Source organism: Filicampus tigris, chromosome 2 (genome assembly GCF_054856515.1).
Source record: "Filicampus tigris isolate MCC_2025a chromosome 2, RoL_Ftig_1.0, whole genome shotgun sequence".
Taxonomy (NCBI): domain Eukaryota; kingdom Metazoa; phylum Chordata; class Actinopteri; order Syngnathiformes; family Syngnathidae; genus Filicampus; species Filicampus tigris.
In genome coordinates, this window is record NC_141218.1 from 16,826,890 (window position 1) to 16,842,031 (window position 15,142).

Here is a 15,142-nt window from a genome sequence, read left to right on the forward strand (position 1 = left end):
ATTTGCAGCTAGAATTGTCATTCACCACATTAATAATGTATAGCGTGTATTCCTGATTAAAGTTACCTTTATTGAAAAAAAACCCTGCTTTTCTTTCAAAAATAAGTAAACTTCTTAGTGACGCCAAACTTTTGAACGGTAGTGTATATACATCATTTGCAAATTGATGTTAATATATTTTGTACAGTATTTAATGAATAAAAAAACAATATCTTAAGGAAGTGATGTATGTCCAGTTTGACATTTTCATTAATTTTAATAATTTTCAGAGCTGAGCATTTTACTAAAAATTGAGCGTCCGTTATTCATCATCCGTCTACAGCGTGGGTAACCTTCTGTCGTCCGTCATTCGCCTTTTTTTCAGGGGGGGAAAAAATAGGCATTCAGAACAGTCCGCTTCTGATTTTAAATGGGCTTCCGTCACTTCTTGTAGCATTAAAATTCTCTCCCAGTGTACAGGCCAACCAATGGAGAAAAGGTAAGGCATTTTTGTCTTTATTCTACATTTACAAGTCATTTTCATCCAAATATTTATGTCATTATGAACTTCCTTTCTGCGTTAGCATTGGTCAGAGGCAGAGACTACAGCCAACTAACTTACATACAAAATCGTGTTAAGATGTTGTCATAGGAACGGAACTCAGTTGTAACCCGAGGACACACTGTACATAGTGTTGAATATGAATTCAAATACATTGGTAGCTTGACTTGCAGATTTAATGTCTTCCTTAACCAAGCTCGTAACTCAATGTATTCTTAATGTCAAATGAATTTTTCCCGTTAAAAGGAATTGAAATACTCATACACTAATCTGTTATACTACAGCACTCAAAAACCTTGACAATATTTCACTCAGTAGTAGGTCACGGTACCTGTAAAATTAGATATGGCACAAAAGTGCAGCTTCCTATCTTTGATCGGCTTTTGTTTAAAAGGTTATTTTGGTGAGATATTGCCAATTTACAGTAGCTATCGATTCACTTGGTTTCACTCCATTGTCCACGTCCAATCTCTTTAACGACCCTTGTGTCCTGCTCATTTGTGTTTATAGTCTGGGATTGTCTGTTGCTTATCATTATTCCTGCATTTGAGTTGACCATCCCCTGCAGCTCTTGACCACTTTGTGAGTAATCACAGGAATGTGTTTAGCTCCACCATATACGCACATAACTTATCACTGCAGCTAGTAACCTAAAGTAGTGCGGTTGTGCTTCAGTCTTACTACTCTTACGATTCATATAAGTCTAGGAATAGTCATGTGTAGTGTGCTCACATAACCCCTGAGCGTACATTATACAAGCATGTCCATGAGTCAGTCAGTGTAGCCTACTTCACATTCACATACTGTATCTCTTGGAGGCATTTCATTAAAGTTGTTTATCTCATGCTATATGTGCCTCCCGATTTTACATCCACAAACTGAGCACCTAACAAGCTGCGGAGCAAGGTTATCCATTTCCACTTGAGCCAATTCTAAGGTAGTTAGCCTACATGTAGACAGTTCAGCTACCTCCAGAGATCACACGACACAGTAGCACAGCCAAATTAAAATTAATGGAGTGTTTTTTTTTTTTTTTACATTTACATATGTTTATGTAAATAAATACATGAAATAATAATCTAGATGTTACTATTCAATGTATCTACTCAATACATTAATGGATTAACACATCAAACTCTGCCTGATGCGGTGAATAACAAATATTCAACATTTACTCTACCCCTTTTTTCCTTTAAGCCTTAGTACCTGGAGGCAAACATGAATTGGGGGTGAGCATTTGATTTAGTTGCCTGTCACTGTACGTCGCTGGAAAAAATAGATGAAGATACTTTATGTGTAATAAATAAAGAAAATCATAATTTTCATGACAATAAAATGAAAAAGGTCAATTGGTGACATACTTGATGATCTTTCATGGCACACAGATATATGACCAGACAACTTCATAACTGTCACACAATGGGCCTCATTTTCGTTTTGGGCGAATGAGTGGAGTTTTCTGTCTTTTGGTATTTTACTAGACTTTGTGCTGGTAGAATTGGGGGTAACGGGGCGCTTGCGCCATTGTGGGTTGGAACGTTGTGTTTTCCCGGCTAGTCCTTGCTGTGTTGCTAATTTGCAATCAAAATCAGGGCGGTACGGAGCACAAGTCAGAGTACGCCATACTTGACATGCGGAAGGAGACATTAGACTTGCTGGAGTTCGTGCATGACATTGGCACATAAACCAGGGCTGAAAGATTTATCGTTTTGGGACCGAAATTGTGTTCTCAGACAGAGATTTCAAGATCGTCAAACCTGCGGTTTTTCCAAAGGGCCATTATCCCCCACGCTCATCAATCAGCGGCATGCTACTATGGAACGGTCACACTAATCAACGCCTAAGTGGCGCTGGCATTAAAAAAAAAAAGAAAAAAAAAAGGCAGTGCGTCCACGTCACGCTCCCGCTGTCACCTCATACTGCCGAAAGTCCTATTTTTCGCGGCTGCTTGTCAGTGCTAGTGCTTTGTGTAAATTTGTGGTGTTACCACAGTAGCGGAGCACTTTATTACACAAGTCACACTTGGCACTCTCCTTTTCTGTTGTAAAAAAAAAGAAGAAAGTCCACACCGCGCTCCGCTTCTTGTTTGGCTCTGCCATTGCTTTAGTTTCCGGCCGCTCTCACTCTCCCGTCGCCCTCTCTGCCAGGGAGGGACAAAAAGTGTGCCTGAGTCACTCACTCAGGCAGAGACTCAGAGAGTAGCAGGAGGGGCTGGGCGAGATGGTGTCAAAGGCTGCACTGAGGTCAAGCATAACCAGGATTATGTATTTCTCAGTATCAGAGGCCATTGTGATGGCATTAGAGAACCTGAGGAAAACTGTTTCTGTGGAACATAACTGACGATAACCGGACTGGAATTGATCAAAAATGTTGTATCTGTTTAAAGCAAAAACTAGCTTGTTTGGCATGACTTTTTCAAAAATTTTGGACACAAAGAGCAGTTTGAAAAAAGGCTGATAGTTGCCAAAAACAGAGGGGTTAATATTTGGCTTTTTAAGAAATGGCTGAACAACTGCTTGCTTGAAATAGGACGGGACACAACCAGAAACCAGTGAGCAATTGATTATGTAGAGCAGAAATGGACCGATAGTGCTGAAAACATTTTTTTAGTAAGGTTGTGGTCAGGATGTGTAATGGTTTAGAAGAAGTCTTCATTGTACCCAAAATACCTGCTCAGTCTTGTAAGGAGACAGTAGAGAAATTATGAATAATTGGCTGTTGTGTGAAGAGATTGGGAAGGGCGAATATGGAAGGGGGAGTTATGCTGGCCTTGACACTGGCGTAAAGTAAAAGGACCACAACCCCCAGATGACTGGTCAACCTTCCTTCTTCCGGCTAATGGTCAAATGTAGTTCCAAAAGAACACATTTAATATATTTATTACAATATGTTAAAAATCAACACCAAAGGCGCAAATATTTAATCAATTGCCAAAGGCGAAAACAAAGGACAGTTTCACTATAATTATAGTTTCAGTCCGTTTTAAAGTATTTTTGTTTTTATTTTATTTTGTTAATGTGAATTTAAAAAAAAAGTAGTTTTAGTTATTTCACTCATTTTCATTAACTAAAATAACTGGCGGGCAGCAACGATGAGAGAATGCGAGAAAGGCAGGAATTGTTGCCTTTCAGACTGAACAGCAAGGCGCTTGCATACTGCTACGATATATCGGCAGTGCAATTTCTTGGTCGAAGATGCCCAGGTGACTGGAGAGGAGGAGCTGAGACAATATAAAATTAGCGTAGCGCAAACTAGCACAATATTAGCCGTGCCTAGGGCTAGGTTTATTACATGACCACTGTTGAATTATTACAGTGGTGAAGGTTAAAGGACAGTGCTGTTGAGTGAAGAAGATTAAAACAAAAACATGTGAAAGTTAGTTGAGCAGGCACTAAGCTGGTCATTTCTAGCAGACAATATTCTGTGCTGGAAAAAAAGTGTTTCATTCTTGATAAAATATCACCAAGCACTGGTGCCTAGTGTGCTCTGCTGAAGGTGTCGTTATTTTTGACGTTTGAACACTTCCAAAACTTTTGGTGTCGTTCTAGTCAGCTGGGCTATGTTTGTTTATGTTCTTTATTCCTTTTTTAAATTGTTTTATGTTTTTGATACAATAAATGCTAAATTTAAACTGAAATGTGTCTATATGTGGATTTAGATGGATGGAAGGATTTACGGATAGTTAAGCATTATTAAGTGAAATGTCTTATCTTTCCTTGTATATCCATAATTGCTCTTTAACCAAGCAAAAATATATTTTATCTGATTACCTGATGTAATTTTAAGTGGAATACCCAAATACTCAAATATCTGATAGCTGCACCTTCGATTTTGCCTAACAAGAAAATCCCGATTATTTTCTCTCAAACCCGAATTTATGATTACGATTTCTTTGTAAAACAAAAAATAATGAAAATGAAGTATTTTGAATGTCTTTTATTTAAACTTAATTTTAAAATCAATGATTAGTGCAAAACTGTCACTCAATAATACAATGCACTGTCAAGCTTAAATCCAGATGCATAGAGGTCCGTTGTAGAGGAGAAAAAAAGGGACGCCTTTCAGACGTTGAGTTACTTGCTCACGAGTTGTATTGTACATGCGGGGCACACACTACGCTACAGATCTATATTTGCCCGATTTTTTTAACCAAACGCTCACTTGCCTGAGCAAATAGCAGAATCGCCGGTAGCCATGGATGTTTTTGTTGTTATCGGACTGCGCGCTCGTGGGAGGAAGCGGAAATGCAGAGGAAACTACGGTGGCTTTGAACGTGCCGATTTGGACATTTTTAAAATCGTTTTATCCAGAAAATGCGGTTACGGTTCAAAATCGCTTAATCGAGCAGCCCTCGCTGCACCTCTTCTGAAAGTGTATTGCAAATAGTACCTAATCGTAGGGCTGTGTCAAGCTGAGATAATACTGGTAGAGTGGAAAAAGGGCATGCTTGTTGCTACACTATTTGTTTTTATATACAGCATCAACACTATTGCTACAGTGTAACCTAATCCATTTAATGTTTTCTCTCAGTTCCAAGGAGCTATTGTTTCAAAGCTGGTGAGGTCTTCTCGTCTGGTCGGTTACGTGGCCATTTAGGAGTTGAACGAACCCAGTGGGAGTCTGAACAAAGGCCTGCTATCACATTTAATACACCCCATCTCATATATGAAAAGAGGCATTTGGAAAACCACAGGGAGCTATGATAATGACGGATACGACGTTTTTTAACCCTCACCTTCTTTTCCCCTCGCTCGTTGTCTTTTACTTCTGCTCTATTCCTCACTGTCTGCTCTCTCGTTAATGGCTGTCCCCAACACCTCTGTTCAGTCAGCCAAATGTCACATAGCTGAAACTGAAATATCAACTTGGCACTCAATATGGCGGAGGAAAGATGGGGGAGGCGCTGCCTTCTTGTACTCAGGGAAGCTATGCGTGTCTAATTATCACCATGCCAACTTGCTGAGTAAAAGGTCCTTTAATTGATTATTGCATTGCTTTGTCTAATTTTTTTTCCCAAAGCTTTTCTGGTTCTGTAGCTCAATACTCATTTCACTAGTTTGGGCATTTAGACACACAGTAGATGCTTTGAATGATAAATTACATTACAGTGTTTTCACAACAGATTAGAAACTCAAAAGTTTAGAAAAAGATTTAGACATTTGCTGCAATTAATATGTCCTTCCTTGCACACATGATCAAAAGAGTTCTGCTTTGGTCCGTTTTCTCAGCAGCTTAATTTACGAGCATTGACCCTGGCTCCATCGCCGGAGATGGCGAAGGTTTGAGAGGAAGTCCCTCTGGCAGTTCAACTTAGCGCCGACCTCTTGCTTGTTAAAAATACTCAGCACGGTGTTGGTTTTTAATGTCACCTGTGTGGCGTGGCCCAACTCAAACTTTAAACTACTCCTTGTCCCTCGAATGTTCACTGGACACGCACATCTATTTGCTTGTCCTTTTGCACAACGGGCGCTTGACAAAAATTGCACTTTTTGTAAAAATTATGGAATAACATGCCAGTGGGCACCTTGTTTGCTGTTTCTGGTTGCGCCCTTGCAAATTCTTGCAATGGATTGTGTCATTGTTTTTCTTTGCGTCCTCCTCGTTGTCGAATGTCTATTGTCCGGCAGTGAGTATACACACGTTACGTCTTGTTGGTCCCAACATGGATGTACCCATGTGTTGAAAATGTTGTCATAAAAGTGAAATATATCAATATAGCGGTACAAAGTTGTAGATTTTTCAGCTCTCATGCGTTTTTCCAAGCTAAACTAATTAATCATTACCAATCAAGCCACACATGTAAAAATAATTAAGCATTCCTTTAAACCTCTGATCCAAGAATTGATGTGGTGTCATTAATACTTGAAAGCGACTCATACAGACATATGTTGCTGTCAATCACATGAGAATAAATACAATTAAAAATTATAATTAAAATAGGGAGCTGGGTCTGAACGTTTTTGGAGGAAGAAAAGGAACCTTTATGGATTTGGTAGAATTTGACTCTTACATCTTTGAAGAAGTACATTCCCAATGCTTTAGGTGATTTGCAAACATAGATTCCTTCAACAAGTTCATTAAAACTTTCATATCGCATGTGGTACAATTTCTTAAACTTTATGACTTCAGCTGCTCTCTGCCTGAGACACATTGTCCCTGATTCACACACTCTGCATTTTGTTCAGTTCTTCTAGCAGGTGAGATAGTGCCAGTAAATAAAAAATAAATCACTGAGGTGGAGCGTTCACTCTGCCATGATTTGTGTTCCCCCAGAAATGAGTAAGGTTATATGTTTGTTTTTTAAACGCACACATATATATATATATATATATATATATATATATATATATATATATATATATATATATATATATATATATATATATATCTTTCATGGAATGTATTTTGAATCTTTTTTCCCTGTTGTTTCTCTGTTCACAATTTCTTTCGTTTTTTTCTGAATAATTACTCTTTTAATGTGGCTCAAAATTAGTAATATTTATCAGATTTGATTAGCTACAGTTTTTCACAAAATTTTTTATAACATGCTGATATTTTTAAAACCTTTATAATAAATTATGAAATTTCTACCGCCCACAGCCGAGGTACCCTTCCGCCATCGGTCTCTCTGCCTTTTAGATCCGGCCGGAAAAAATAGTCATCACCTATAGGCCAGTCCGCCTATGATTTGAAACGGGCTTTTGTTAGCATTTCCGACGACCAACTTTGACAAACTACCACTGTAATCTAGCTCTAATCTATCTCTAATCTTGTTTCAGGTGCCTACTAGAAAAACTGAAAAAGTGAGTAGCACAAGGCAAATAGAGAGAGGCTATCAGCATCTGCCTTTTGTGTGCGTGCGTGTGGATGTGTGTGTGTGTCACAGCGCAATTGGAGCTGACATGCCACAGTTTTCTATTATTCTCCCCAATTAACTTTTAGCTAGAGCATGCAAGTAACCGCTTCTGCATGTCTGTTAGGTCTCTGTCCAGAGCGTGCAGCTACAAGTGTATAAAGAAAGGTCAGAGCAAACTGGATCATCAAATTAACTTTTTAATAGCTCACCTGAGTTCATCAATACCTGCTCTGATTATTATTAATGTGCGCTCTCAGTATCGATCAGGCCATATACCACAGCGTAGAGGAGTCTGCATGTTTCTAAAATGCTAGCTGTTAAACTACAGGTGGTTTCATTGGGCATCTCTATTTGGACTGTTCACAATTGAAAAATGTTCTTTCAGTCAGCTCATGATTGCAACTCATACAAGCTTTTCACCCTGCTGTGCTTATTCTATGTATTGCGCTGCTATGCGGGCAACTATTGCCGGCTTGTTCTATTTCCAGAAAATAAAACCCGGAGCAGTCGTCTTTCATTTATGTCTGCGAAAGTGGATTTAACTGAATTGATTTCGGCTTGTGAGACAAACAAAATAGAACTTTTAAGTGTGTATACGCGCACACGCACACCCGTCTCACGTCTATGTGTGACTTATGTATGTTGCTATGTACATTTGATGTGTGAATTTGTGGCTTGGCAAAGGATTTTGGACAACATATGGTGTAGATTAAGCACGATAAAAATGCACTTTATACTTAATATTTTTAGTCCATCATGATGAAATTGGATGTTACATTTTTTGTACTATGACATGACATGTTTTTCAGCAAAAGAACAATTAGTAACAAATTCAAATGGATTCGGGATTCTGTAGTTAAATACTTAATGAACAGCGATCTCGGATTTCAGTTACAAGTCCAGGCCCCAAGCAGTGTTTATGACAACAACGATCTGGTGTATCACTCAATAGCAACCGGTGGGTGCGATGGACGGCCCAGTCAACGACGTGACGTTGCATCCGTTCCTACCATGGCACCTTGCATGAAAATTAACCAGGGGAGTTACGGGCGTTTTGTTGAATACCAGACTAGACACAAAGTCCACCAGATATTGATCAAACTTTACAATATTGCTCCGTTTCCCCATCAATACCTTTAAAATGGGCCAGCAGAGGTACCTTTTAAGTCCTGTATTTGTCAGTCACGTGCAAGTCAAAGTGGATGCCAAGTGCCAGATTCTTGATCTGCCACATTTGGCCCCAGGGAGACACATGCTCATATGATCACACAACGCAGTTGCAACCACTTGCAAGGATTTGAGTCATTTTGTTTATGTCTCCTATTCATGTGGCTGTCACAAGAGGTTTTCCCCCCAATCCCATACTCTGCCCCTCCCTTATGGGGGCAAAGCTTCCATGATGAAAAGTGAAAATATGAACCACTTTTATCCAGAGATGCATGACTGTAATGGTATCTGGCTTGACCCATGCACTAGCCCTCTCCGAAGTATTAGTGATGGTAACAAGAAGTTGGAGGGCGGGGGAGAGGAAAAGGAGAAATTACACTGCACGCATACAGTCTCGCACCGGTTAGCGTTGTTGTTGTTTTTGCATGACTCATTTTGACTCACATCCCCAAATTCCGATTCGGCGTTCGTTTTTAACGGCCAGTTTGCTTCTCTATTCGAGTCACCGCCGATTCATACAAAACCCGAGGGATTACGTCCATATTATCTGGCAAGGGAATTGTCATCCACCATAAGCATACCAGTGTACTTTCCACCCTCTTCTACAGAGGCAGAGGCTTGTGATAGAATTCATGTACCTGTTGCCAGGTTACAGAGCCTGCACCCAGAGGCTCTTGTCATCATAACTTGGGAATTTAATCACTGCAGTTTAGACTCAGTACAACCCATTTTTCACAAGTATCCCCTGTGCACAACAACAAAACATTGAACATGCTGCATGCAAACACCAGGGATGCATACAGTGCTTCTCCCCTGTACCCACTTGAATTATCAGACCACAATCTCATGCTGTTAACGCCTCAGTATGTTCCTGTAGTCCGAGGGCTTCCTGTAACCAAAAGTGTTGTTAGGAAGTGGAGTCAAGAAGCCAACAACTCACTGTAGGGCTGCTTAGATTGCGTAGACTGGGCGTACTTTGTGATCCACACGGGAACAACAGAGATGACCTCAAAGATTGTAACACAAGATGTGTCAATTTCCTATAAAGATGCCATCATTTCAGCCAGGACTATGCACTGTTTCACCAACAGTAAATCCTGGCTCACTAGTGACGTGAAGGACCTTCTTCAGATATAGGACCAGCTCTAAGTATGTTTTTTGGCAGGCATGAATTATTTTGGGATTTTTTTCTATTCGTGGCAGGGCTTGGTCAGGTAATCCATGACATCACTGGTTGGAAATGACTGGATTGCGACACATTCCAAATTTGGTACAGTTTGACTGTACGAATGGAACTCCATTGTAAACCAAGAATCGCTGTCCATAATATTGAGTTTTAAGTTCACACTGAGTGTCTTCATGTGAGTGGCCTTCCAATGCGTGGGGTTCCTGGAACTTAATTCCTACTTCCCGCTGTCTTGAAAGGCAGCATAGAGCAACAAATGGCAAAAAGAGCGCATATTCTTACCTTGCGCCCTTGTACCCCTCGAGCAATATGAAAGAAAACCTCCAGGTGACATCAATATTTGATGCTTTGACTGTGACAGTTGAGGTGGTGGAAAGAAGTAAATCAAGTTACAGGACAGTCGGACAGGAAGGAAGTTCTTACTCTGGTGCCTTGAACGTCCTATGCAGAATGTGCTTGCGCCGCGTCGCCCGGGCCAACTGCTGTGCGGTCTCGAGGGCCCCCGGTGAGCAGCTCCCTGCGCCTGTCACCTCAACTAAGACTGGCCCACATCAGCAGGAGTCAGAGCCAGAGCCGGGAGCTGCAGCTTCCCCACTCCTCCTGTCACCTGTCCCCATGCAGGCCAAGGTGACTTTAATTCCCTCCTGTTGAAAAACTGTCTACTCAGTAAGGCAAACATCAGAGAGTCAAAGATACAACCGGCTAACCTTTCTATGTCCTTTTCCCTCATTCGTCATCTCGTTATTTCTGGCCTCTTCTGTTTGGATTCCTGCAGTTTAACCACTGCTCCCCCTCTGTGCAGTGCATGCATGATGAATCTACAAGTTATAAACTGAATGCTTTGGTCCGCCATGTAAATGACATGACATTAGCAACACAAACATTGCCTTTTTGGAAAAATGTTTCAACAACATATACTAGTTAACATGCTTATTGTGAAAAACGCATGCTTTTCTTTCTGACTCCTGCACGACATGTTAGGTAATGAAGAATGAATAGGCTCTTTTCCACACTCCTTTCTTCCCATCCAAATGCTATTGAAATCCCCCTTGTCCCAGTGAGGGATTATTTCACCTGTCACTGTTCATTGGCTTGAGGCAGACCAATATGGATGCCATTCAATATCTGTATCTCAGCTGAGGGATGTTGGGATTCAAAGTCTGCTGTTATTTTTTCCACAGTCACTTTCGACCAATGGAAGGCAGTTATAGCTCCCTGTTCCACGTTCTCTGTAATATTTAGGTTAAGTCCTGTTGATTACCTTGTGTGCCTTGTAATAGGAGTTGAGCATCTGTCTCATTAAAACGACACCGCCGAAGCTCTTTAGTATACTTCTGAGGGACCAGCTAGGACACGTTGTGTCACTAACTGAAATGATCACAGATTTTTATTTCAAGACACTTCTTGTGTTGTTAGAAGTACAGTATACAGTAGGTGTGAAAAGAACCAGCAAAAATTGTTGCTCAATGTTTTATTCGAGGATACAGCCTACTCATAAATATAGAGGCACACCTGACGCGGGGGGGGGGCTAAACAGTCCCAAATACCTCGCGACCCACGGCCCGCTCCTCAAAGCTAAAATGATCATACAGTAGATAAAGACGAGAGCATAACATATTTTGTGTGTTAGCATTTGTGCTCACAAAAAACGCACGCCCTTTTCATTCGCTATTATTTATTGTGTTGCCTTAAAATGTAGAATTAGCATTAATGCTACCACTACCAGCTAGAATTACCACAAAATATTCATTTCAATTTACATAAATGTGTTATGTTGTGTTAGCATTAGTATTGGTACTAACAAAATCATACAGGGGAAAATCATCACACATTTTTATTTCAAGATACTTTTTGCCTTTCGTTAGCCTTAGAATTGATGCTAATAACATCACAAGCTAAAATGATCAGTTTATTTCAAGACTACTAGCTATAGCATAGGTGCAAACATCCATCCCTCCATCCATTATCTGTACCGCTTCTCCTCACAAGGGTCGCGGGGCGTGCTGGAGCCTATCCCAGCTTTCTTTGGGCAGTAGGCGGGGGACACCCTGAACTGGTTGCCAGCCAATCGCAGGGCACACAGAGACAAACATCCGCACTCACAATCACACCTAGGGGCAATTTAGAGTATCCAATCAACTTACCATGCATGTTTTTGGAATGTGGGAGGAAACCGGAGTGCCCGGAGAAAACCCACGCAGGCACGGGGAGAACATGCAAACTCCACACGGGGAGAACATGCAAACTCCACACAGGGAGGCCGGAGCCGGGATCGAACCCACGACCTCTGAACTGTGAGGCGGACGTGCTAACCAGTCGACCACCGTGCCGCCCCGGTGCAAACATTACCAGCAAAAATGTTCATACAAAATACATTTCATATTATAGCGGTTTGGTTAATGGATGGATGGATTATATACGTGTTTTGTGTGGTGTCAGCATTAGCACAAATACTACCAGCTAACGGGTTCAAGCAAGCAAAATTTACTCCAACATACGCCTCTAAACACTGGCACTAACATCACCAGCTTTAATGTTTAACTACAATGGGAACGTGTCGCACATTATTTCAAGACACCTTTTATATTGAGCTAGCATGAGCACTGGTGTTAATATACGTGTAAAATGTAATGCTTTTGATGCACTAATCATCCTCGGGGAAAATGACGTTTGTAGTTGTAGTTCACACTTAGATAAGGTAACTTTTCTTAGTACCACAGTGTGAACATGTACAATGGGAGATTGGATGTATGGGAGAAACCTGAAGCCTGGAGTGAAAAAATAAAATGTATTATTTACTGGTGCTTTTATAGTAGTAGTGTGAAAATGCTTCTTTCAAGTGATATAAACCAATTCAAGAGTGGCTCGGAGAGTAACTGTTGGAACATGGGTGACTCAGAGTTACAACACATTGGAAAGCGATGCTTTTGGGTTCTCTTTTTAAAGCTCACAATGTTGTTTTCATACCATGTTGATTCGTCCATTCTTTAACTGCTGCACTGCAGATTGCATCCCGAGCTTTTGAGCAGGCTGCAGGAAAAAAAACCGTCTGCTGTCAGCGCAGTGTGTCTCCTGGACAATGGTAGCTGAAATCCTGTTTTGATTTCGTTTAATGGGATAAAAACCTGATGAAATGGAACAGTTGTATTGAGTGTGCACCCACACCGAGCACATGAAAAAAGGACAGTGAGAGCAAAGGAGATTGTGCAGAAAGATTTTTGTGTTTTCCATTCTCTTGAGCACAGCAAGCATGATGCGCATGGGACTCCCACTGTGATAAAAGAAGGGAAAGCAGACATCAAACTATGCTGTCCACCTGCTGTCTTCCCTCCTATTCATCATGACATGAACCTGTCAAACAGGCTTTGTGTCGCTCACTTCTCGGCGCCATCCATTTCCCAACATGAGACAAAAAAGGCGGCAATCTGCTGCGACGGATGTCGCTCTCCTACTGGTCACCAAATCTCAAGTCAAAGCTCGGGGAAAACTTTGAAATTTGAACACAAATCACAAATTAATTAGTGCAGCCAGCTCTTGTTGAGTGCAACTAGGGTCGCAAATGGGGAGGACATTAAATATACTTTTCAAGGGAGGAATGTTGAAAATACTTGTTTGGATGCTTTCCACTGGAAACTAGTGATGGGCATAACAGTTCTTTTCAGTGAACTGAATCTTTAGAATCAGTTCATCAAAAAGAACCGTTGAAAAGATTCGTTCACCGAATTTTGAATCAGGTGTGTTGCAGCAGGGTTGAGACGGAAAACATCCAGGAAATCGGCCCTCGAGGAACAGGATTGAAGACCTCTACTCTAGACTTTGTCCAATTGAGTCAGGCCTTAGGATTTGACTTCCGATAGATTGACCTTTACGTAGGGGTGGGCGATATGACGATATTAGATCGTTAAGCGATTCAACGTCATGATCTCATGAAGCCGGAAGATCGTTTGATCGTCTACATGGCACATTTTAACCCACGGTAGCACAGCCATTTAACAAGAGCACTCCATATGAAAAAAAACAAGCAAGCAGTGTAAAGAAGTAACTGAGGCAGTGACTTTATTATTACCTTGCTGAAGACATGATTCCCATTAAAAAAGTGGAAAACAGGGCTTTAAACGACTCTTCAAAGTACTAGGCCTGCGTTACGAGCTGTGTTTTGATGTTTACATTATGTTACCTTTTAGGTTTACATTCACTGCACATCTTGATAAAAATTGTCACTATTCAAATTAAAACCTGTTCAGAAAGCTTAGCTGACTTAAAATGTATTTTTTTTCTTTGAGTTTCATTACACATTTAAAATCATGTTTTATTTTGTTTAACATGAGGAAAATGGTCAGAAATGTGCAACTTAGTATTAAAAGAAACGATGTAAAAAAAAGAATTGTGGTAAAATCGTGATCGTGATTTTATTTTTTTAAAAATCGTGATCGGATATTTTTGCCAGATCGCCCACCCCTACCTTTACGCTTTCTGATGGCTCAGGAGCTCTCCGAATGATACATGATAAAGGGCTTGAATTTCAGGTCGCCACATGCTTTTCCGCAAACACTAGCAGCCCGATTTTGGTAGACTGGCACCCATGCACTCAGCGTAAAAACGGGTTGCCTCATCCGACAATGTGGTAAAAGAGGAGAGGAAGTGGGAGTTCAGGCTGCACACGTGCCCACGATGCAAGGCGGTGTCCAATTGCCCATGGCCGACTACATCATCGGCAAGGGGAGAGCTTGCATTTTACCTGCCAATGTCATTCACAGAGCGTAGCGAGTCTATTTCTGTTCCCGCCATGTCAACTCGTGCGTACTGTGCCTCCGACCGCCCTGATTTTGATGCAAATGAGGGAAGCAGCGAGGATTGTCCATCCCAAAACATCCCGTTATCCCAAATTCTTCCAGCGCAAAGTCGAGCAAAATACCAAAAGAGAGAAATCTCCACCCATTCCCACAGTTAGACGCGCTCGGAATGAAAATAGGGTGCAAAGTGTCTGTCCTGGGCTTATGATCATGAGCATGGTTTTCCCTTGGAGGTGATCTATAGATCCAATTCCATAGTTTCTTCCAAAAATACGTTTGTTTCATCGCAGTATGTGGTGAGGTGTCGGGCTATTCTCCTCAATAAATTCCTCAAATTCCTTAAGATATTCTTCTGCTGCAGCCAAATCAGAGCTTGCTGCCTCTGTGAGAAACAACGTTCTGAATTCCTATCCTCTTCTTGAATTGATCAAGCAGCCTTGAAAGTTTCCTTTTCAGATGATGGATCAGATTTCTTTTTGCCGGAGCTCGACTTTTCACAAATTACCATTTCATTGATTGGAACTCCTCCTAGCTGCTTTTAATTCACTCAAACAAGCAGCAACATCTCAACATCATGCGGTAATTTTGGTCTTAACGTC

General features: G+C 40.9%; 1 long non-coding RNA gene across 1 annotated transcript in view; it reads left to right on the plus strand.

Annotated features, from left to right (window-relative positions):
* Window positions 1-15,142, plus strand: part of LOC147151616 (uncharacterized) — a 51,896-nt gene that overhangs the window by 14,611 nt on the left and 22,143 nt on the right. The window contains exon 3 of the long non-coding RNA XR_015081889.1: window positions 10,200-10,377. This is a non-coding gene — a long non-coding RNA (uncharacterized LOC147151616). The remainder of the gene's footprint in view (window positions 1-10,199; window positions 10,378-15,142) is intronic.